Source organism: Canis lupus, chromosome 20 (assembly GCF_011100685.1).
Source record: "Canis lupus familiaris isolate Mischka breed German Shepherd chromosome 20, alternate assembly UU_Cfam_GSD_1.0, whole genome shotgun sequence".
NCBI lineage: Eukaryota > Metazoa > Chordata > Mammalia > Carnivora > Canidae > Canis > Canis lupus.
In genome coordinates, this window is record NC_049241.1 from 19,648,267 (window position 1) to 19,672,740 (window position 24,474).

The 24,474-nt window shown below is 48.0% G+C and overlaps 1 long non-coding RNA gene across 2 annotated transcripts in view; it reads left to right on the forward strand.

The window, feature by feature from the left end:
- Window positions 1-7,881, forward strand: part of LOC111091276 — a 44,227-nt gene extending 36,346 nt beyond the window's left edge. The window contains exon 4 of one of the 2 annotated variants that reach the window (XR_005374732.1): window positions 6,401-7,881. This is a non-coding gene — a long non-coding RNA (uncharacterized LOC111091276). Of the gene's footprint in view, window positions 1-4,926; window positions 5,031-6,400 lie in introns of those variants that run through there. The other variant, XR_005374731.1, reaches the window with a different exon arrangement.
- The last annotated feature ends 16,593 nt before the right edge of the window (window positions 7,882-24,474 follow it).

Below are 24,474 nucleotides of genomic sequence, written 5' to 3' on the forward strand. Positions count from 1 at the left end.
GTTACATGAGCATAAAAAAGTATTCAAAAATATTCATCCCAAAGAATGGTACTCAGCAGACTCTGAGTCTGAGACAAAAGATATAACATTCTTTATTTTCTATAGTTTCTCTTTAAAATAAATGGTAAGAGGGATCCTTGGGTGGCTCAGTGGTTTAGCGCCTGCCTTTGGCCCAGGGTGTGATCCTGGAGACCCGGGATCGAGTCCCACATCGGGCTCCCTGCATGGAGCCTGCTTCTCCCTCTGCCTGTGTCTCTGCCTCTCTCTCTCTCTCTCTCTCTCTCTCTGTGCCTCTCATGAATAAATAAAATAAAAAATAATAAATGGTAAGATTATCAATAATAAGAAAAAGGATACAAGCAATAGCTATCATTTATGGAGTCTTTTTCTATGTATCAGGAACACCTCTAAGTACTTTATATGTATTATCTTATTTAATATTCACAGCCATCTAATGGAGTAAGTAATGTTATTGTTGCTGTTTTAAAGATGAGGAAATTGAGACCTAACAAAATTAAGGGGCAAGTTCAAGACCACATAACTAATAACCAATAGAGTCAAATTTGAACTCAGGTCTGTATAATTTCAACATATGTATTCTTTAACAGGCTGCCCTGCCACTTAATGATGGGCTCTTGTTTCCACCTTGCATAGCTTCTCATGGAGTTGCTGGGAGGATCAAATGCATTAATATGCATGGAGACATTAGATACTTACTTACCTGCAGGGATTGAACCTTTGGAAGCTGTGGTTTTACTGGAACTAACCACGTTTTCTTTATTATCATCATCTTTAACTTATGTGGAATGGCATTGCCAAAGATCGCTGATGCTCATGTCTGCCTTCAGCTGCCAGGCCAGCAGTAGCGAAAGGTACCAGGGTTTTATTAGCTCTGGCCCCTGTTTATAAGTCAGGACCCTACTTCTTACAGAATCTTCTCCTAAGAAGCATTCATAGAAATCACCATGTACATGTGCTCATGAATATGAGCAGTCAGTACTTCATAGCATAAGCCATTTTATGTCCCTTCTGCTCTGGGCCCCTTTTCCTGGGCACCATTGGAGTACGAGGTACCATTGTTGCTTCCTCCTGGTGAGTGGAGGGTGCTCTTACCCCTATGTCTGGTTTGCTGGTGTTCTCCAAGGAAGCAAAGCTGCTGCGTTTTCCACAGTCCTCAAAGGGCCAAATGGAAGTGGAGAGTGTGAAGATAACATCTTTGGGGTAATCTTTACTGAAGTGTAGCATGCATATGGGGAAGTACACAAACTAAATGTTCAGCTCCAGAATTTTTTATAAAATGAACCCACCATATAACCAGCACTGAGATCCAGAACCAGAACCTTTCTGGAGCCACAGACCCTTCTTCAGGTCCCCTTCCAGTTAGTGAGGTTATCCTCTGCCCAGCTGTAACCACTATTATGACATCTAACACTAGACATTCATGTTGTCTCTTGATGAACTTGATCTAAAGAGGAATCATCGAGCATAGACTTTTAAAAGTTGAATTTCTTTTTTTTTTTTTTAAGATTTTATTTATTTATTCATGAGAGACACACAGAGAGAGGCAGAGACACAGGCAGAGAGAGAAGCAGGCTCCATGCAGGGAGCCCGATGTGGGACTCGATTCCGGGACTCCGGGATCATGCTCTGAACCAAAGGCAGACGCTCAACTGCTGAGCCACCCAGGCGTCCCAAAAGTCGAATTTCTTTTGTTCACAAACTGTGTTTGTGAAATGTATCTATATCAATGAGTATAGCTGTAGTTTATCCTTCTCATTTCTGTATAGTATACTATTGTATGAATAACACAATTTAGTTATCCATTCTGCTGTAGATGGATATTTGGATAGATTCCACTTTTGGACTCTATTATGAATGGTGCTGCTATGATAATCATATCTTTAGCTGGATATTGCATATATATATATATATATGCAAATGTATGCATTTTGTGTGTGTGAAGGGGTGGAATTTCTGGGTCATGGGCTATGCATATATTCAGCTTTAGTGGACACTGCCAAACTTAGTATCCACTAAGTTTGAGTGCTTGTATCCACTAAGTTTGGCAAGGCTTTCAAAGTGATTGTACCAATTTACATTCTCAGTGGTATAGGAATTTGGGGAAAAAATTGTATAATATTAGGATCTGTTTTTATTTTCGTTCAGGGGTCCCTCAAATACCTACATCTGCCCCAGACCAAACTGGCCCTCTCCCTCAGCCTCTTGAGTTTATCAGTTTCAGTTTGTGATTGCAAGCAACAGGAATCAATTCTATCTAACATATAGGAGAATGATGGAAGGTAAATCTCCAAAGGCAAATCTGGATGTTGTTAAAATGGAAAATGGATTCCGAGCCAAAGGATAAGATGTGGATATGGACACAGAGTGGAGCCTGGTAGCATGAATTACAAGAGCAATCTCCAAGCAGGGGCTGTGTTAACATGCCACTCTGCATCAGATGGTCTCCCTCTTAATCCTTCATATGCAGTAGCTCAAGAAAGAAAATCCAATGGACTGAGCTTACACAGTGGGCCTGTGCTCTGGCCACATTAGGATAGCAAGAGGGAAGCCTATCCCTTTGACTTTTGTAGTGGGTACTGATTACCAGGAATTTCCCTGCATCAAGGAGAAGATGAAATCTTGGTGTGCCTAGAATGAAAAATGTATACTGGGCAGCCAGAAATTGATGTCTATTCATGAATTTAAGAAAGATATATGCATGAAGAATAATGGCCAATAGGAAGCAAAGTCGTACTTTTTGGTACCTGGGGCTTATGTTCCAAACTATAACACAGACCACTCTAGCAGCTCAGCTGGACCATATGGAACATCTTCTTTTTTTTCTAAACTGGTGGATTAGTTTCTCAGGGCTGCTTAAAAAAAAAAAAAAAAAAAAAAAAGACCACAAACTAAGGGGCTTAAAGCAACAGAAATTTGTTCTATCAGAGCTCTGGAGACTTCACAGGAATATGAAATCAAAGTGTCAGCAGACCATACCTCCTCTGAAGGCTTTAGGAGGAGATCCTTCCTTGCCTCCATGTCTCCTTCTAGCTTCTGGAGTTTCCAGTAGTGCTTGGCATTCTTTGGCTTATGGCAACATCACTCCCATCCCTGCGTCTGTCTGCACTTGGTCTTTTGGCCTGTGTGTATCTTGGAGCGTCCTCTCCTGTTCTACAAGGACAACCAGTTATTGTATGTCGGGTCCAACCCAATCCAGTATGACCTCACGTTAACTAATTACACCTGCAAAGACCCTAGTTCCAAATAACTTTGTAGTCTGAGGCTTTGGTAGATATGAATATGGGGGGGAAACACTATTTAAGTTTCAAACTCCTTAGGTTTCAAACCAGAACAACTGGTGGGTTCTCCCCCTTTTAATTCTCCTCACTACTTACTGGTACCCATGTCTGATATATTTTTTTAAAAGATTTCTTTATTTGGGGGAGAGGGCAGGTAGAGCTTAGAGGGAGAGAGAGAATCCTCAAGCACCTCCCCACTGAGCACCAAGCCTGACATGGGGCTTGATCCCAGGACCCTGAGAAATCAAGAGCTGACCGCTTCACTGACTGAGCCACCTGGGCGCCCCCCAAGTCTGATATTTTTTTGCATCCTTGCTACATGAAAGGAAAGAAAGATAGGAATTACAATCGTGTCCTGATCTTTTAATGATCTATTGTAAACCCACTGGACTGTAAATCAGACCTGGGCAGATCCTAGAGCTGACCAATCAGATCTGTATGGCTCAGGCTGTAGCCAGACTGCCCAGGTTCAAACCCTGGTCTGACCTTCCTACTATTTGGGTGACACTCTCTGTGCCTTGGTTTCCTCCTCCTCCATACTTAATGAAAAAAGTACCATTTCATAAGGTTGTAGGAGTAAAAGTTAAATGAGGAAATGGGACTGCATTCTTAGCTGAGTGCCGGACACAGTGTCAGCATTAACTAAATGTTCTTCATTTGTGTCTTCTGAGGGAGGTAGGTATGAAAAAGGAGGCTTAAAAAGAATTTCCCCACAGAAAGGCCTTACCCCGACAGCCGTTACCCCCTCCCCGCTCCTATCCCAGGACTGGCACAAACCCATGGGATGCCCGGCTGGAATACGAAACCTACAAGACCTCCTGGTCTCCGTGCCCTTCTGAACAATCAAAGCTTTGTTCTGGGGCCAGACTTAAGGCTCCCAGCTCTGTTGTCCCTTCGGGTGGGTCATCTCCCAGAGGCTCTCAGAGCTCAGGACCAAATAGACTTCCAGAGGCCCATCCCGTCAATTTACCAAGCACACTCAGACAGGGCTGGGGCTCAAGCCTGGGCCATGGCTACACCCACCAACAGCTAAACACATATCCCTCCATTCCCCCTAGAGGACAGGAGACACAGCCCAGCAAGGGCACCTGAGGCCAGAACAGCTCCCGAAGTTGTAAATCAGGCCATGCTGGGATCACCCAGGAAGAGAATTTGGGGCTGCCTCCTGTCTGAAGGCTCCCACCCTCCGCCTTCATTTGGTGGATGGCAAAGCAGACTGGCTTCTCCAGAGTAATGGGAGGCTGGCCAGGGGCCAAATTGCTATTGATTTTTCTTGCTAGGGTCTAGGCTGAGACAAGAGACTGCTTTTTGCATCAGCTGCGTGGGCCAGCTCGGGAAGATTGGGGGCGGGGATCGTGTGGGGGAACTCCTTTGCAAGAGCCTGGGCCCTGGGCTGATGTCAGTGGAGGAGAGGGCACAGGGCACGTGTCAGAAGCAAGAAAATGACTCTGCAGCCATCCTGAGTCTTGTGCAGTGGGGAATGGCTGTGAAGAAGCTGCCCTGCTGCTCTCCAACCAAGGGGCCGGTGGGTTTTTTTGTTTTTTATAGCTCACAAAATACCCTTCAGTGTCTAGCCTCACAGTGGGAAAAGGATTGACACTTCCACTGCCCTTCCTTCTCCTGCCAGGATGATGGCAGCTGAGCGGAGCAGAGCAGAACCACAAGCTCTGTGTCCAGGCTGGGCCCCTGATAGTGTGGATCCTGGAGCAAGACTACAAATGACGGCCCGCATACAGTATGTCTGAGCGTTCTAAAAATGTAAATCTCACTAGCAAAATGTTATGTAAAATACATGCTACCCTCCGACCTTGACAGATAATGCCTTCCTGAAGCCCTGCAGCACTGAATTTAGATTTCTCAGGATCCTTGGCTTGTTCCATGCCAGAATATGGAACTAGGGAAGAACCAATCCCTAGCGCCCCACCCACTCATCTTGTTTCACCCCTGGCCCCATCCCACATGGTGAGGAGAGCCTCGCTCATGCGCTTGCTTGCTTGTGGACACTCCCAGCGGCTCTGTAACCAACCCAGGCTTGGAGGGTCCTTGTTGGTTGGCAGGTTGGTCTCCCAAAAAAGAAAGAAGGGAAGGGTGCACTCACATCCCAGAAATAGGATGAGGGCCCCTGGGTGGGAAATCCTAGAATCCCAGATACCCAGAGTGGGGAGTGGAAGGAGCAGGACACATATGGGCACATCCGCTTGTTCCCATGGATTCTGGGGGGGGTGGGAGGCAGGAGGCCAGAGGGGCCCTTTAACCTAGAGCTGGGGCAGGACCCTCCTGCCTGATTTAAAAGACTGTTCTGTCCATGCTGACATCACTGCGAAATTCCAACTGCATGCCAGTGTGGAGACAAGGCTCATATGGCAGGGCGCGGGATTTCTGCAGTTTGGGGAACACGACTCTTTGACTTCCCTTCCTCTCAAGGGAAAAGTTCACCAGGACAGTGGGGACCACTTCAGAATCAGGGAAGCCAGAGGCCAATATAGCAGCTGCAGGCCAGAAAGCACCCCGAGAATGGCCCGTGCCTTCATTTTGGTCTGCTCTGGTTGAAAGATCCAAGACAGCGCTTCCTTCCACCATCCATGTGTTTTCTGTTGTTTCCTAATCCTCAGCTTGGCAGGCCCTGAGCGCTGCATCCATAGTTTTGTCTGCTCTTTTGTCTGATGAGTTTCTTCCTACATGCCTCAGCTGGCAGCAGTGAGCCTGCGAAATGAAGCCCCTGCTCCTTCACAAAAAGATTCATCATGTTCTTCTCTGAAAAGGCCTTTCCAGCCTTCATTTTTCTCCCTCTTGCCTGCCATTTCCCTTTTCTCTGGGTCCTATTATATATTTTTTAGCAGCCCTGGTGTTCCTGCATTTTTTACCACGAAGTTGACTGTTACATAACAGTCTCATGGACCTGCCTCCCAGAAGCTGAAGTGTCTGTTGCTATAACTACAATGCTCATAAATTCAGCCTCACTTAAAATTATGCATTTTCCAAACTCCCCAAGTAAAGACTCAGAAGGGTTGGGCTAGCTGGATTTTTAACCGTAAAGTTCACGTCCAGACCCCCAGATCTGAACTGTTTAAAGGGGTGTGGGTTTCTTTTCATTCCTGCAGATGCCTTAAAGGCGAAGTTTCATTTCCGCCTCTGGAATCCCAGACGTTCCACGCTGTCCAGGAAATAGATGTCACTTCTCCACCGGATCCTACAAGAAATGAGATCAATAGGGTGGAAAAAGAGGAAAGGCATGATTTTGAATTAGCCACGGCTGTGTGTCCACAGTTTTCCTGCTACACCTGTGTTTCTTCTTTGAGCTCCTGTTCAGACACTCTGTGCCGGAACCAGGTCATGTAGGAGAGGGACTGAGGGGACCTTGCAGACTGGTAATAAGCAGTTGTTATTGAGCTAAAGGAATCCAGTTCTAAAAGTAGTAAGGGGTCAGGAATCCATTTGCTACCTGTCATTCCCGCTGCCACAGTCCCAATCCTACGATGTCAGCTTCTCCTCTCAGGAATATTTCCATGGCTTCTAGGAGACAACTGCTACTTGACCAAAAATATGCTTTCTCCTCTTCGTTTATTGATAACCGAAAGCCAGTTGGTACTGGCAACATGCCAAACTAAAAACTGCTTTCCCAGCCTCCCTTGGAGATTGGGGAATGCATTAGCTATCTGTTGCTGTGTAACAAATCCCCACAAGATTGGCCTAAAACAACACACAGTTGTTATCATAGAGTTCCAATGGGTCAGGGACCTGAGCATATTTTCCTGGGTCCTTTCCCTCATGCTCTTTCACCAGGCTGCGGTCAAGGTGTCAGCCAAAGCTGGGGTCAATGGAAGGTTCCACTGGGGCAGACTGTGCTTCCAGACTCACGTGGTTGTTGGCAGAACTCAGTTCCCTTGGGGGCCGTTTTATTGAGGGACTCAGTTCCTCGCTGACTGTTGGCCAGAGGGTGCCACACAAAGAAGGAAATATTCTCTCCAGTAGGGCTGCTTATACCATCCAAGTGTGCAAGGGGAAAAGGCAGTAGAGTCTGTTAGCAAGGCAGAGGGTACAGTCTCTTGTAACGTAATCGTGGAAGTGACTCAACCTTTGCTGCGTTCCGTTGTTTAGAAGCACGTCGCGTCTAGCCACATGGCAGAGGGTGCTATTGTCTGAGCTTCTGGGCTCAGCTTTGCTTATGGTACAATCCTTGGACTTTCCAGCTACAGGAGATAATAATCTTCTTCCCTCTTTTTGGCTTAAGCCCACCTGAGCTGAATTTTCCATCACTTGCAACCGAAAGAGAGTATCCTCATACTGTAGGCTTTAATAAATATTTGATGAGTGAATTTAAAGGAAGTGCTGAAGAATTGATAAGCAATTTTAGAACTCTGAAGGCTGGAGATCCTAGAAATAACACCCAGAGGTTGGCAAACTTTTTCTGTAAACAGCCAGCTAGTAAATATTTTAGGCTTTGCGGACCACACAGTCTCTGTCACGTCTAATCAACTCTGCCACTGCAGCTCGAAAGCTGCTATTGATGATATGCAGATGAGCATGGCTATGTTCCAATAAAACTTTACTTACAAGATTAGGCAGCAGGTGAGACTCATCCCACAGGCTGGAGGTTACTAACCCCTGGCTTAGGGCACTGGCGCATGTGGCCGGGAGCATTCATTGTATCACATTAAAAAAAAAAAAAAAAAAATCAGGGGCACTTGTGTTGTTCAGTGGTTGAGTGTCTGGGATCCTGGGATCGAGTCGTGCATCAGGCTCCCCGCAGGGAGCTTCTCTCTCTGCCTGTGTCTCTGCCTCTCTCTGTGTGTCTCTCATGAATGAATAAGTTTTTAAAATCCTAAAAAAAAAATCTGAGTGGACTAGTGACCTTGGGGAATGTAGCTGCAAGGTTAGGTTATGCTTCTTCTCAGTCCCCTCCTGTCCAGCACCCTCTCTTCCATTCTTAATGCGCTCGGTACCTGGAGAGGTTTGTCAGAAGGGAGAGGGCAGCCAGTCCTCACGTTCAGCTTCCATCAGCAAGTTGGCCACAAGAGCCATCATCCTGAGCCTTTGTTTCCTGTCCTTTCTCTCACACTCCACTGTTTTCCTTTCTTCCCTCTCTCTGCGTGCACATTGTTCTCCTTCCCCTCCTCTCCCCCTCTTCTTCCATCCAGATAGGAAGAGGGAGGCCCTCCCCAGGGCCTGACCAAACCTGTGTGCTTCCCCAAAGAGCTGGGGGAGTGAAGAGGCATCTGAGCTGTTCTCCAGGGGAGAGCAGGACAGAAGACCGACACCCCAAGGGGAAGCATATGGCAAAGTTGGGATTCCTGACAGAGTGGGCACTTTCCCCTAGAGCATAGGCTCCAAGAGGGCAGGGGCCATGCCCCTAGTCTATCCCCAGGGCCCGGTGCAGTGCCCACACTGGGTAGATGTGCGGCAAGTAGTTGGCGAATGAATCAATGAACTGAGCCCTTGCAGCTGGTATTCTGAGTGATTTCTCAAATGAAGGCTCACTTTATTTTCAGGCTGCTAAAGACTCTGCTTCCTTAGCTTAGCTCCAGGCCAGCTGCAAAGTCTCCCTAAGCTGGAGGCGGGAGGGGCAATCCTGTCCTCTGTAATCTTTTTAAGTGACTTCTTTGGAAAAGGCTTTGCATGCATTAAACACTGGGTTGGCAGAGTCTTAAGCATCTTTCAGAGACAGTGTCAGGCAGCTGCTGCCAATAGGGACCACAGGAGGCTGGGTAAAGATGGATGAGGGATTATCTCCTCTCCGTGGAGCCAAGGAGGGGCAGAGCCAAAGGCTGCTCAGAGCGCTGTCCAGAGTGATCAGGCCCCTTACGGTTTCCGGAAAGTACCGAATGCCCCTCTTTCTTCTGCATCAAGCACAGTGTGGCCCTGCGATCAGGAACACAGTGCTGGTACCTACTTGGCCACAGTTTACAATTCTGTTGTCTCCCTGATGAGCTGTGTGACCCTGACCAGGTTACATCCCCTCTCTGTGCCTGTGTTCTCTTATCTTTGTGCTGAAATACTGACTGTGCCACAGACTTACTTTTTAACATGGGGTTGGATTCTAAAGTCAGCTGGAAATCATGTATAGTCCAAAATACCCTTGAAAAATGACTTAAATCGCCATAAAATTTAGTCTATGTGACTTTGTGTATCTACAAGGCTGCACAGAATTTTCCAAGCCCGTTAAAGGACCAATGGAAAATCTGAGTGCAAGTTTTTGGGAAGTCAAATCATTCTGCCTTCCAGATAATTATCAAAACGCTGGCAATGAGTGGAGGTCTGTAGGGTGGGTGGGGTGAAGATTTCTCAAGTGCTCTGGCTTGCCTGAAGACTTTTCTCCATTCTGGTTTCATAGTAAGCTTCTACAGTCGTCATACATGTTAATTGTTTTGTTTACAATTGGCAAGATCAAAGAAATAGTGGCCTTGTGTGGGCTGGGGGTGGGATGGGAGTTAGGAAAGTTGAACAGCCCTCAGAGATTAAATGAGGAACTGTGTAGTTACTATGTAGGGCAGTGCTTGGCACAAAGCAAGTGCTCAATAAAGGAGAAGTTTCAGTTTAATGTTATTATAGTTATTATGCCCTAAGAACCTCGGTTGAGCCTGGCCTGTAATTACTTAGAGAGCAGAGTGGTGGTAGTCATGCGATCTCCATACACCCGGTTTCTTTGCAGTTCTCCTGAACTCCAGTGAGGTCCCTGGTCTCACTGCCCCCAACCTGCCCCAGAGCCCTCACAGGGCTCCTGGGCTGTCCTCAGGCTGCTAGAGTCAGCTTTGTCTGGGCCATCAGAGAGCTGGAAGTGCTTGGGAACCTCTGGCGAACCTCTGGCCCACCTTGCTCCCTCACCTGGCAGTCCCAATAAGGACAGTAAGGACAGCCCTGAGAGGCTCCTTGCAAGACAGAGTTGCTTTGTTTCCGGTCCCATTTCCCACCGCCTCCACTTCCTCATAAGTCACTTTCACATGAATCTTCATTTCGTGGTCTGCTTCTGGGAACCCAGTCTAAGACAGAGAAGGATGGGATTTTCCCTGCTGTAGGGAAGAAAACTGGAGCAAAAGGTAGTGGGGGAGGAGTGGAGAGGGAAGACAGAAATGCTGGGAAAGAAAGAAAGTGGGGAACAGAAATGTTTGCGGTGGAGGCGACTTTGGGTAATAAGGCACAATGATCTGGATTTGACAAATGAAGACAACTTGAAGACCAAGAGAGAAGGTGACATGCCTGAGGGCTCACACCATCACTAGGGCAGAACTTGGCATGGCATCTGGCCCATAAAAATGCCTCCCAAAAGTTTGTGGAGTAAAAGAGTAAGCAGGTGAATGGCCAAGACTGCATCCCAGTCCCCTAAGCCAGCAGGCTCAAATGCAGCATCAGAGAATATTCTGTCCCGAAATAGCTGCCCTCCAGTGCCTCTGGGGCTCTACGCCCCACACGCCTGGTTCTGGGAGCACACCCCAGCCAAAGACCTGCCGTGTTGCCTTTGCCGTTAGCCCAAACATGCAGGGAGATCATCCCTCCTTCCTTCCTTTTTTTTGCAAAAGGGCATTTCACAGAGATGAGAGATCACCAGGCTTGAGCTCCTCAAACCCATCTGCACCTGCACCTCCTGGTTGTTCAAATGCAGATTCTGATCCAGTGGTTCTAGGTGGCCCTGAGAATCTGCATTTCAAACAAGCTCCCAGGGGCTGCTTGTCCAGGAAGCCGACTTTGCCAAGCAACAGTTCTAAGAATATGGCTTTATTTGCACCATCCCCTCCTCCCAAAAAAGACCCTTTCTCCTTACGCATCCTTTGAGGTTCAGCTCAAATGTCACTCCCAATCCCCTTGTCTTACTTCTTCTTTCAGTGGGAAGAAATCTCTTGCCATGCCAGTTCTCCTGTGCCTCTCATAACATTAATATCCTCCTTTACGGCATAGTTATTTGTGTCCTAAACCATGAGCCTCCTCAAAGAGCTCTGTGATTTTTTTTTTTTTTTTTGAGCTCTGTGATTTTGATTTGAAATTCCTGTAGCACTTATTTTACTCCCTGACACACTGCTGCAATGCTCACTTGTGTATGCCAGGCACCAAGCTCAGTCCCTAGGGGGCATTATCTCAATAGTCCGAATACCCAGAGGCTCCCAGAGGTTGGGTGAATTGCCTGAGGTCATAGCTGGGAAGTGACCAAACCCAGGGAACGCATCTGTCAACTCCCAAAGCCCAAGCTTTCACACATTTTGTACATGTTGAATGAGTGAATAAGTGGGTGGGTGGGTGGGCGGATGGATGGATGGATGGATGGGCCGTTCAGATGCAAGAACTGATCCTGAGTAAAATGTTCCACGTGAAGTTAGGAAATTCACATGCTTTGGCTTGGGGCAGGGCTGGGTCTCCCCAGTCCCTCCTTCTTCCTTCCAGTGGCAAGATTCTCAGGACATTCTAATTCACAATCGAGGCCCCGCCTACGAGGGAGAAAAGGGAGCCCACATGCCCAGCCCCTGTTGCACTTTCCGACCCCCTCAGGTTTAGTCCTCAGTATCTCATGTGTCACCAGATCGGGCCTCCCTCCCCCCTGAAGGGTGCCAAGCGCTCCCTGCCTCCTGGGGGTGGGGCGGGTGGGGGCGGCCCCAAGCACAGAGCAGCCTTTGAGAAAAGCGCAGCGGCTGACGTGGAAGCAGGCAGCTGTTGGCCTTTATTTCACTGGAGCAGCTTATCTCACATCATCTCCTCAATCACAGGCCCTTAAACAGCTTCTGACAATCAATTCATATCCCTGCTGCTGGGACTGGGGAGGTGGATGGAAAGAATTACCGCATTTACCTGTGTATAAGCTGCAGGCTCTGTGTGGCCAGGGGCTCCCTGAGGGGACCCACCTGCTGCCCCCGCAGGTTGGTAGGGAAGCCAGGGCATTCCTCTTCCTCTTCGCCCATCCTCTTAGATCCTGCCCATTTCCTCATGATGGGCATAGAACTCCTAGCAGACGAAGGTGGAGGTGAGGACTGAGATCAGGCGGGGAAGGGGTCTGTGCTTCCCAGGCCAGATGAGGAAGGTACTCGGTAAAGGGAAGGCGTGCTTGAGACTGATTTCCCTGACATCCCAGTGCATCAGGGCAGCTTCCTTGCATTCATCCCTGTGCTTTCTGCTCATACTCCAGGAGTCTTCCTCCAGGGGGTTCCTCGAGTTGGGGTCAAGTGGCTCCTACGGCGGAGTTTCTGTCTGCACTTCAGAGCGGCTCTCTTGGTCTCTCTTGCTTCTCTCTGCTTCCCGCTACGGTCTCCTCCTTCAAGCCCATGTGGGATGCATTGTGGTGTCGCCATAGATAGTTGTGTAAAGCCTGTCGGGTAGAGGATAGAGGGCAGAGGCACAGGGAGAAGCACACACCCAGGGAAGGCACTTTGGGTGCCAGCAGGTGGAGGATGAGGCTGGAAAGGCCTTTGCCACCAGATCACGAGGGCCAGACAGACACCTGTACGGAGGTAGGACTTGGCGCCTGGGAGGATGAAAGGAGGCCAGTGAGAAGCTCAGCTCAGGGTTTTGGGAGCTCTTGGCAGCTGTGTGAACGACAGACTACAGGGCATGAAGGACAGAGTGAAGAGGGAGAACAGATGGGAAACTATTGCTAGAACCAGGATGAAGTCTGAAATATTGAACTGTTGGCCGCAGAGCGAGGAGACGGTAGATTATGAGATCAGCCAATCAGAAGGGGCTGGAATGAGGTCTTGGTGGCCCTGCTGTGTTCGGCATGAACTCCTGATTGGCTAGACGACTGCAGTCTGGGGATTCCAGGAGAGGGGCCTGGGGTGGCCTGGGTCGGAGGACTCGGGCCTGTGGCTACTTACCCCAGATAGAGCAATAGTGCAATAATGTAACAATGACAATGGCTGTATCAGTGCATATGTGGTGGTGGGCAGCACTGGCTGGTGCCCGGGGCTTGGAGAGGCAGAGGCAGATTGCAGAGAAGTTGCTCAGATAACATTGACAGGAAGGTTCAGTGACTGCTTTGGTTCCCACTTCATCATAAGGAAGGAAACTGCCTTATTCAGAGCTCTCAGGTAGGCTGAAGGCATGGCGTCACCCCCGTGGCCATGTTGGCTGTTTACTTTGGCCTTTTCATATCCATGCTTCCTTCTTCTGATACCAGCCCCTCATTTACCTTTGGGGGAACATGCTTCTCCCACTCTCAATCCACTTGGTTTCAGAGTTCACCCGGTACTAGGTCTGGCAGCCAACCCCTGGACAGAGTGACTGGTTTTAGCAATGAGGTTGTGATCCTGGCCCACTCAACGAGAGTCAGTCCAAGGAATTTGATTGGACCTTCTGGCAGAAAGAAGTCCTCTTTCTCCTGAGACTGCCACACTGGAGGATCCAAACTTAGAGGGAGCTTGCCTGAGAATGGAACCCACACAAAGCAAAATAGGGCTAAGAGTCCAGAGTTGCCAGTGAAAGAGTTTGAGCCCTTGGATCATGAGGCCTACATCTACTGCTAAATTACTTGAGCCAATTAATTTGCTTTTGTCCTAAAGCCAGTTTGAGTTGGTTCTTCTATTATTTACCAATCAGATTACTCTCTCCTGAGAATTAGGAATTGAGGCAAAGACTAACGTCCATTTATATTGGCTTAAACTAAAGCCAGTGATGCGAGGTCAGAGTGGCCATGTGCTCACCTCCACAGAAATCCCAGAGAGAGAGAAGAAAGGAATAAGAGCAAGAGAGAGATGGAACAAATGGACAGGGAGAAGGGTAAGACGAGAGTCCAGGGGGCATCAGAGAAAAATGAAAAAGGTCTGCTTTCTCCTCTTAGGGGTCTTCGTGGTTCCTGCTTCTGAACCTTCAGGCAGCTAGACTGCATTTCCTGCCCTCAGTTTCTTCCCCAGCCCTTGTTCCTGCCAATAAGTTGGCCTCCTGGACTTGAGTTAGTTTGAGTAGACATCTTTCCCTTGCCCTGAATTAATCCATAAGCAACAGAGCAGCCGATTTGATGAGGCTTGAGAAATTGGACAGGCAAGAGAAATGGACCAAGGATGATGTCAAGGATGATATCATGGGGAGAGGAGAGAGGAGGCATGAGGTTGGGGCTGGGGGAGTGACCCAGAATTAAAGCTGGTTCAGAATAGCCCGTTAAACTTCTTCATGAACCTGCTGCAAATAACGCAAATTCCTCCCTCCTGGAAACCCAAGAGCCCAGGAAGCTCAAACAGCCAGAATTCCACAATCCTGCCCTGCATCGACACCCAGAGGGGTGTTGCTGGGCCCCTGCACCCCTCTGGCTTACTCTGAGCCTGTGCTTTCAGCCTCCTCCCTAGTTGCTCACGCTCTCCACCAGCACATGTGAGGTTGCCCTCCTCCCCTTGGTGGTTCCCCTTGCCTCCTCACTGCCATCCCACCCATCATCCCACACTCACCAGCCTCTCCCAGGAGTAATCGGCCTCAATCTTTCATTCCCTAACTCCTCGGATAAAGACCTAGTCACAGCACTGTGGCAGCTCTGCACGTATCCCCTTGGCACTCCCTGTTCTCACATACACGGATGGCTTCCTATAGCTCGTGCTTGGGACTCTCTGCCAGGGGCTTTCTTTGGCCAGAGTGTTCTCGAAAACAGGGGCAGGGCAAGCCAGAATGCTGGGGAGTTAACTCCACAAGGAGCAGCCTTGGACTAATGCCAGACAGGAGTCGGTGGGTAAATACCCCAGCTTCTTTGTTCCTTAGGTGGGACAACTCTGACACCTCCCTACACTGTCTTTCATGATCTGCTCCTGGGACTGCCCTACCCAAGTCAGACCAATACACCGCTCGTTCCAGCCACGGTCATTTCTCACCTGGATTCCAGTCTGGCTGCCCTCCAACCCACTCTGTAGCCGTGGGGCTTTCTAAAATGCAAAGCTGGTAATTTCCCTTCTTTGCTCCCCCTTGACCTGGGGCAAGTTCAAAGCCCTTATGTGGATGACAGACCCTAGCAGTCCCTGTGCAGTTACCCTTCCAGTTCAGTCCCCCTCGTCCCCTCCAGCTTCTCTCCCTCTAAACTCCAGCCACACGCAATTCCTGGAAAGTCTACTTGTGATGCTCACCTTCAGCACTGTTCCCATCTCCTAGAATCTTCTTCCCCTTTTTCTTTTCCCAATACCTTGGTCTGGCCCATATGGACTTTGTCTTTTCAGGTCTTGGTTCCTCCAGAGAACTTTCCTCACTCCAGTCGTAGTTAGACCCCACTACTCCTTAGATGTACAATCCCTTGCTCCTGCCCTCTTCACCCTGGGGTGTAGCTGTTTGCTGTCTACCCTTCCCTGGAGAGTGGTGCTTCTTAGGCCCGATCAAGCATCGGAAAGAATGCAGACCAATTAAATTGGAATCACTGGGGATAGGGCCCAGCATCAACTTTTCTTAAAAGCTCCTTTGGTGATTCCAATGTGTTGGCTGGGTAGAAAACCACATTCTGGTAGCACGATCTCCATGAAGATAGGGGCCAGGTCTCATTTATTTGGCACCCAGTAGGAGGTCCCTGGTACATGCTGGCTGTGAATGACACCTACAGATGCGCTGTCCTTGAGTGCCAGGCACCCGTCTAAGATGAGTGAATGCACAAAAGGCCTACCGCATGCATCTGGGAACTGGAGGCTCCAAAGAAATGGCTGTCACTAAGACGTCTCATTGTCTAGCAGGCAGCAAATAGCCGCTTGCCAAAGCAGAGGTTCAGTAGTCATCTAGCAACTCACCTCCGGTAGCAACCACACAGAGATGGAGGGGCTGGGAGGTAGGGGCTGGGAGTGGGGGAAGGGAGCCAAAGGGAGCCATTTAGAAGTGAGTTTTTGGGGAAGAGGTCTTTCCAATGCATTGTTTCTTGGGTTGCAACACAGTTGGCTCCAGCCCCGGCTCCATGGGATTGGAGCTGGCTAATTGGGGGGACAGGGCTGGTTCTGCAGGCCCCCGCCAGTGCAGACACACTGGGAAAGTACACCAGAGAGGCTCGAAAGTCCTCTCCCGGCTTTGCTGGCAAGAATGAAAATATATGGTTTAATAAAAACGGCTGATTCAATTTCAAACAAGTGGCTCGTACCCACCTCTAAGTAGCTGCTGTTAAAAATGCAGGCTCTGGCCTTGTTTTAAATGAAGCCTGAGAAAGGAAAAAAAAAAAAAAAAAGACCAAGGAAGGGAGGTCATGGATCTTTGGTGAAGCCTGTTTTAGCTTGGGCTTTTAAAATGGAGTCAAAGCCAGGGCTTCGTGTTGTTTATTATTTTTCCTCCTGCACAAAGCAGGCTCTAAATGGCATTAGCTGTAATGAGGTGGCCCCCTGCGCTGCCAGGTGGGGGGCCTGGTGGGGAAGTGGTTATGGGCTGGGGTCCCTATGGGCTGGTTGCAGTCCTGGGAGCCAGGGCTCTAAAGTGCTGGGGGGAGTGGGGGCGTGGGGGACAGGAGGTGGGGGCGCTGCCTCCCTTTGTTCTGGCTCCCAGGCCAGACGGCCCTGGCGGAGCAGGGTGGCATTCCGAGGCCTCTAGCCCCAGCTGCCAGTTCCCTGGTTATCTGAATTGAAGAGGTCAGAGGTTAAGTGAGAGATCAGAGTCCTCGGGTCAGGGGAAGAAAAACAAATCCCCAGAGCCTTCGGCTGTGCTCTTGAAGCGTGTAAGCCGTGCCCTCCCGTACAGATGGGGGAATATTTTATACATGACCCTGTCCTTTTCTGTTACCATGTAAATTGATTGATTTTTTTTTTCTCCTTTAATCGAGTTAGGGGAATTTCATGGAGGAAAAACAAGGATTGGCCGGGCACTTCGATTTTGCTGGAGGCCAGGAGTAGGAACTCCAGTTCTGGCTCCCACTGCGTGAGGGGGAGCCATCCACAGTTGCGTGCCTCAGTTTCCCTGTTTGCAAACAAAGTCTCAGAGGTGATAGGGTAAGAAAGGATCTGAGAAGCACGGGAGCTGGTTCAGAAAGCGGGAGATAAAACGGGCCATTATGAAGGAAGGAGGCACATTTAAGAGCTTGTTATTCTGTGGGTCTAATAAGCTCCTCGCCGCCGCTAAGGCTCATCAGTCAGGAAGCAGTTGGGGAATCTCCACTGGGTTCTTAGCCTCGTGCAAAGGGCTGGAAGGGGTCCTGAAGGATAAGACAGGATAACACCTCTCGAGGGGCATGTTACGTTGCTTTAGAGCCAGAAAGACTCCAGCAAGTGTCAGCGCTGACGCTTCCTAGCCATGTGCCTTTGGGCCAGCTACCCCAAGCCTCAGTTTCCTTATCTGTAATATGGGAGCAAAAAGCCCACCTTGGTGCACCCGGTGCTTGTGTTTCTTTGTCTGAGGGCTTTCTCTGACTGCCCACCCTCACTTCACCTGCCCTGCAGGGGCTGGAAGCGCCCAGGAATTAAGGCCCACCCGGCCTCCACTCACAGCTCTCCACCAGCCAACGTCTGATGGGAACTGGTGAGTAGGTACCCCGACTCCCTGCTCCCTTGCGTATGATGACCCTGAGGTGTGTGCATTCCACACGATTTCCCAGGATTTCCCAGCGGGATTAAGCTCCAGCTTCCCAGGAGGTTAACTTGCTTGATAACCACACCTTTTACTCACTGTCTTCTCCACTGCTCTGCCCCTGTTTCTTCCAACTGCTGAATAAACTACTTGTACCCAAGTCCCTGCTCAGGATCGGCTGAGGCAGTGAGGGGGGCAATGATGAGGAGAAGCAGGGTTACTGTGAGGGTTGTTGTAATTAGTGAGCAATGCTGATGCATATGGAGAACCTGACACAGAATGAGCCCTCAGATTAATAACTATTATTAACAAGACTCTTAAAATTGATCTGTGAAAGACGGTGCTTTACAGTAAGAAAGCAAGGCTGCGGATGATTTGAGTGGTTTAGATGCTTGGAGAAGGACACGGAGGACCCAAAAGGCAGGATTGTATAGAGCCCGTGAAGAAAGTGGGGTATGAAGACAGGGGGGCAGTTGAAATAAGCAGCCATATCCATGGCCTTCCAAGAGTGCCCAGCTCCTGGAGGTGCTTGGTACTGCTCCATTGGGTGTTTTTAAAGCTCTCAACACACCTTGAGGCTCCCTGGTCAAAGTTTTGGCAAACATTTGAATAATGTCTGTGTTTCTTATTAGACTTTAAGACTCTAAAGGGGCAGACAGGCCAGGTTTGGTCAGCACTGTGTCCCCAGCACCTAGCACACAGCCTCATGTATGGTAGGTCTGTAGTAAATGAGCAGATGAGTAAGGGAAAGAAGGAAGAATGAATGGATAGGCATGGTCAAGCAGCTAAGCCGAGCTAGTCTAGAAGCAGGCTGGAACAGCCCACATAAGCTGGGACTGGCAAAAGGAGCAGTTCGGCAGGAGTGAAGAAGGAAGCATTGTGAAAAAAGGAGACTCAGGGCAAATAGCACACGGCTACATGCTGACTTAGGATGCCGGGCTTTTATTCTGACCATAGGTGGGAACCATCAGGGGTGTGTGAGGTAGGAGGCAACATGGGTGAAACAATTTTTGTAGGAAGACTTCCAGCATTTTCTTTGACTATAAAATGAAGTTTATTATTTTTTAAAAGATTTTCTTTATTTACTTATTCATGAGAGACGCGGAGAGAGGCAGAGACACAGGCAGAGGGAGAAGCAGGATCCATGCAGGGAGCCTGATACGGGCTCGTTCCCAGGACCCCAGGATCACGACCTGAACCAAAGGCAGATAGATGCTCAACCACTGAGCCATTCACATGCCCCTAAAATGAAGTTTAAATGCCACTGAAACCCTTGGGTTTCTGAGAACCTAAATGAAATGATATATGGGTAGTGATGAGTGCAGTGCCTGCCATCTATCATAACAGGCACCCAATACATGTTAGCTAGTGTTCCTGGTTGGTTCTCCTTAATAGTGATTTACAGAAAGGAGATTGAGAACAGAGAAGAGCAGAAGACCACAGGCGGCCAGGGTTAAGGGATCAACCATGACCAGGAAGCAGCAGCTGGAGAGAAGATAGGTACAGTGGAAGCTGTCCTGTACCACCCACATCCCCCCCATTAGGGAAGACTTGCTTCTCCCCGCTGCTGGGATTGCTGCCAGAATGGCCTGTAGCTAAAAAACACTGCTCACTCAAGCCCCTGCTTGCTTTCAGAGGCCGCCCCCAGCCAGCGGTTGATCTATAGGGACTGTAAGGACTTGGCTCTTCTGCTTCACCTTGAGGCCCTGAATGTCTGCACCAGCTCCCTAGTGCCCTATGGGGCTGGCTGAGGACTTTGCTGAGCCTAATTACAGATCCACTTCTCTCTCGGTCTAATCCTTCTCCCCAACCCCTCCCTTCCAGGAGGGCTGGTGTTGAGAGCACTCCCTCATCCTCTTCACCTCAGAGTCTGGCTTCCCAGGGCCATCGGCCTGTGGGCGTAGAACTAGGTAGGAGGACAGTGGCTGCAGGCCTTGGGAAGAGAGGAGGGGTTAGGTGGCAGGACCAAATGATGCCATGAGACCAGGAGAACCAGCTCTGAGAAAGTTGATTGGACTGAGCCACCAGAGCCAGTGATTCCAACTAATAGGAGAGGTAGGGAAAAGTGACTGAAGGTGCAGAGGGTCTGGAAGGTGGGCCAGGGAGGAGGGTGGGCTGTGCATGAGAAGAGAGCCTGGCAAGTCGCCTCTTTATTTGGCTTATTTTGTGTTACATCTGATTGTGGATTCTCATCAGAAAACCCACTGACCACATGCTCCAGAGACATCGAATACCTCTTTAACCGTGAGATTTAAAAACAGCAATTTGTTTGGCAGGACTGAGAACACAAGCCTTCGGGATGTCACTTCCCCAGCATTGCAAAGGCGCTGCAATCCTGATGCAAGGCACTTTGTCAAATGACAGTTGGTGTCAGCCCTGCCAATGAGTTTCCACTCCTCTCTCTCACGGGCTCTTTTCCTCTGTCTTCAGAACCCGAGCCCTCTACCTCATCCTGTTCAGCCTCCCCTGATGCTCAGTTATTAATTCCACAAATATTTATTGACACCAGCAACACTGCATTGTTGGAATTCTCATGCCTGTCCACTTCCACATGTGCATGCAGGCTGGGCTCACAGGAGCATGGCCTGGATGCAGGGCCCACCACCCCACTGGTTCCCTCCTAACCATTTTAGCCCCTTTCTACCCGGCTCTACTCTTCAAGATGCTTAGGCACAGGGCAACCCTCCTAGGGACTTCTACCTGGATTTAAAATAAAGTCAAGGGCAGCCTGGGTGGCTCAGTGGTTTAGCACCACCTTCAGCCCAGGGCGTGATCCTGGAGACCCAGATAGAGTCCTACGTCGGCATCCCTGCATGGAGCCTGCTTCTCCCTCTGCCTGTGTCTCTGCCTCTCTCTCTGTGTGTCTCTCATGGATAAATAAATAAAATCTTTTTAAAAAATAAATAAAAGTCAAGGGCGCCTAGGTGGCTAGGTCAGTTAAGCATCTGTTTTTGGCTCAGCTCATGATCCCCAGGGTCCTGGGATCGAGTCTTGCATTGAGCCTGCTTCTCCTTCCTCTGCTTGCTGCTCTCCCTGCCTGTGCTTGCTCTGTCAAATAAATAAATAAAATCTTTACCAAAGATTTTACAAAGTCAAGACATTCACACTCTGCAGTTTGGCAGTTTCTTAAGAAGTTAAACACACTTACCATATGATCTGGCCATTCTACTCCTAGGTGTTCACCTATGAGAAAGGAGAGTATCTGTTCACACAAAGACCTGTGTATGGGGATCCCTGGGTGGCGCAGCGGTTTGGCGCCTGCCTTTGGCCCAGGGCGCGATCCTGGAGACCCGAGATCGAATCCCACGTCGGGCTTCCGATGCATGGAGCCTGCTTCTCTCTCTGCCTGTGTCTCTGCCCCTCTCTCTCTCTCTGTGACTATCATGAATAAATAAATAAGATCTTTAAAAAAAAAAAAAAAAAGACCTGTGTATGAATGTTATAGCAGCTTTCCTTCTTCTTCTTCTTCTTCTTCTTCTTCTTCTTCTTCTTCTTCTTCTTCTTCTTCTTCTTCTTCTTCTTTTTGGTAAGATTTTTATATTTATTTGAGAGAGAGAGAGAGAGAGCAGGGGGAGGGGCAGAGGAAGGAAGAAGGAAAGAGAGAATTTCAAGCAGGCTCCTGGCTGAGCACAGAGGCCAATGCAGGGCTCCATTCCAGGACCCTGAGATCATGACCTGAACCAAAATTCAGAGTCGGATGCTCAACAGACTGAGCCACCCAGGTGCCCCTAGCAGCTTTGCTTCTAATAGTCCCTAACTAGAAATAATCCAATTGTCCATCAACCAGTGCATACATAAATAAAAGGTGGTGCATCCCTATGAGGTACCAGTATGCTGCAATCAAAAGCAATGAATTGCTGACACTGGCAACAATATAAAATTCCAGAGGAAACACACTAATCTATAGTGACAGAAAGCAGATCAGTGGTTGCCTGAAGGAGTGGAGAGGAGAGAATAGACGGTCATGAGGAAACTCTTGGAGGGAATGGATATGTTCCTTATCTTGACAGTAATTACAGTTACACAGTATACCAAGAGATCAAAACTCATCAGATGCGTGGTTTATTGTAGGTCAGCTATACCTCAATAAAGCTGTTCAAAAAAATCTTTTGAACCGAAGTCCAGGAGGAGGAGGGCATTATGGCTTATTTAAAGAGTGAAATCTCTCTCAGGGAGAAAGCACTTCATTCCTGGGTTGACACAAGTGGACTCTTCAGCCTCTTCTTCCTGGAGACCTGACTGGGTGGTATATCCTTGGAATCACCCTTATCCTTTCAGCACTAAGTGGATTTGCTTTCCACTTGATACTTACGTTCTGAAACAGCCAGCCTGATGGGGAATAATTAGGCTTGATGAACTGAATAAACAGTAGAAACGTGAGTGATTTTTAAGAGAAGACAGTGTCTGTCACTTTTGGCCAAAGTCCTAGAGTTGGCCTCATGTCAACTGTTTTGGGCTTATTTGTACCTGTAACTGCTTCTTCAATGTTTACAAGGATTCACTTCCTCCTCTCAAAATCAATGTGTATTTACACTCCTTTAAACGCACACATGGCACGCGTACTGACGAGCCATGATTTATGTCGCTTTCTTTACTAACCTTGCTGGATGTTTTAGGTTATCTCAGATTATTTTACTATTATACATCAGAGCAGACAATTTGGTCAGAAGCAATTTGGCAAAAAGTAAATTCATTAAGCTGCCAGCGTGGTTAGGATGTTGAATTCTCTGATAATGAAAAGTTTTAGTCATTATGTTTATGCAAAGATTTTTGTGTGCCACGGGGAAATTTTGCCTGGCATGATTTTGCAGCTTTTTATGCATCTCTCAGCAATTCTTCTCTGTACTTTTTTTTTTTTTATGTGAAGTTTTTTGTTTGTTTCATACTTTTCTACTTTTAAATGTCTCCATATTTCCAATCAAGGATGCTCTGTTTGCGATTGGATTAAGAAGGAAACAACATAAACTACCATCACCTGCATGCTGGAAACAATTTAAGTGTTCATCATTGTATGCCTTGTGTAGAGCCCTCAAAGTTTATGATGTGTGCACCAGTGATCCAAAAATTAGCCATGGTGTTCAGTTTGCTAAATAAAAACTTTCAGGAAAATACGGCTAAACAAGCAGAGAAAGAATCAGTGGCTAAAAATAAACCTGATCTTTTTTTAAAAGTGCAAATAAAGCTCCTACTCTCTTCCTTATCTGGGTTGAAAAAAAGAAAAGAAAGCAATTCTGACATCCGGGAACTGGTCTGACATTTACAGCTAGGCTATATTGTTCTCCTGTTGGACAGACACAAGCTCACAGAACACAATATCAGACGAGGTCACCCTGTGACCATAATAAAGTCAATCAAAACACATGGTCACTGTGCAACCCACAAAATGCCGAACATGTCCCTCTCTCAGCTAACAGGAGTGACTGCTGCTGCTTTATCCATTATAGCTTTTGTCCACCTTCCATAGAGATAGGATTTATTGTCATGCCCAATGATAGAGTTGCCTCTGCTCTCTGAGGGAGCCGGCTTCCTTCACCTTCCCTCAAATCACCCATCTGAAGCCCAGATCCTACACTAGGTTCTTTCTTTTTTTTTCTTTTTAAAGATTTTATTTATTCATTCATGAGAGACACAAAGAAAGAAGCAGAGGAAGAAGCAGACTCCATGCAGGGAGCCCTACGTGGGACTCCATCCCGGAACGCCGGGATCATGCCCTGAGCCAAAGGCAGACGCTCAACTGCTAAGCCACCCAGGCGTCCCCACTAGGTTCTTTCTAACACCCCACAGTCTGCGTTTCTCCTCACTGCAATGGTAGACGCACCTTATTTTTTTTTTTTTTTAAGGATTTTATGTATTTATTCACAAGAGACACAGAGGGAGACAGAGACATAAGCAGAGGGAGAAGCAGGCTCCCTGCAAGGAGCCTGATGTGGGGCTTGATCCCTGGACCCCAGGATCACACCCTGAGCCAAGAGGCAGACGCTCAACCACTGAGCCATCCAAGGGTAGATGCACCGTCTTCAGTGACAGTTATGTTCCTGGTGGGCTATGGATAAAAGACATTGGCAAGATTCTTTAATTCAGAGTTTCTTTTATGTATTTGTTGTCCTTCAGTAGCAAAGCCTTCTCTTTACTGGCAAGACAAAACAAAAAACTAACAACAACAACAACAAAACCAGACCAGGAAAAAAGAGAGACCAACAACTATCCAACCCTCCCTGAGACGACAATTGTTGACATATTTGTGTTCACCTTTCCTGGTTTCTTTTCTGTATGTATATGTTATTATTTTAAGCTTTAAAAATAGGTCTGATTTATTCTATTTGGTAACTTGATTTTTTTTTCAACTTACATCATGACAGTGATGATTTCATTTGATATGTTAACTTAGCCTGTGGAGCCCAGGTGTTTGGTCAAATACTAGTCTAGATGCTGCTCTGAAGGGATTTTGTAGTTGTGATTCATATCTGCAAGGACTTGACTTTAAGGAGATTTCCCCTGATAATTTGGGTGGGCCTTATCCAATCAGTTGAAAGGTTTCAGAGCAAAAACTGAGATTTCCTGAAGAAGAAGGAACTCTGTCTTGAGGCTCTAATGTAGAAATCTTGCCTCGGTTCTCAGCCTGCCAGCCCGGCCTACAAATTTCAGACTTGGCAACCTCCCACAGATCACGTGAAACAACTCCTTAAAAACCTCTCACTCTCCACTCCCTTCTTTCCTCTCTTCTGTTTCTCTGGCAACTTTGATTATCTTTTGATGTAAACAG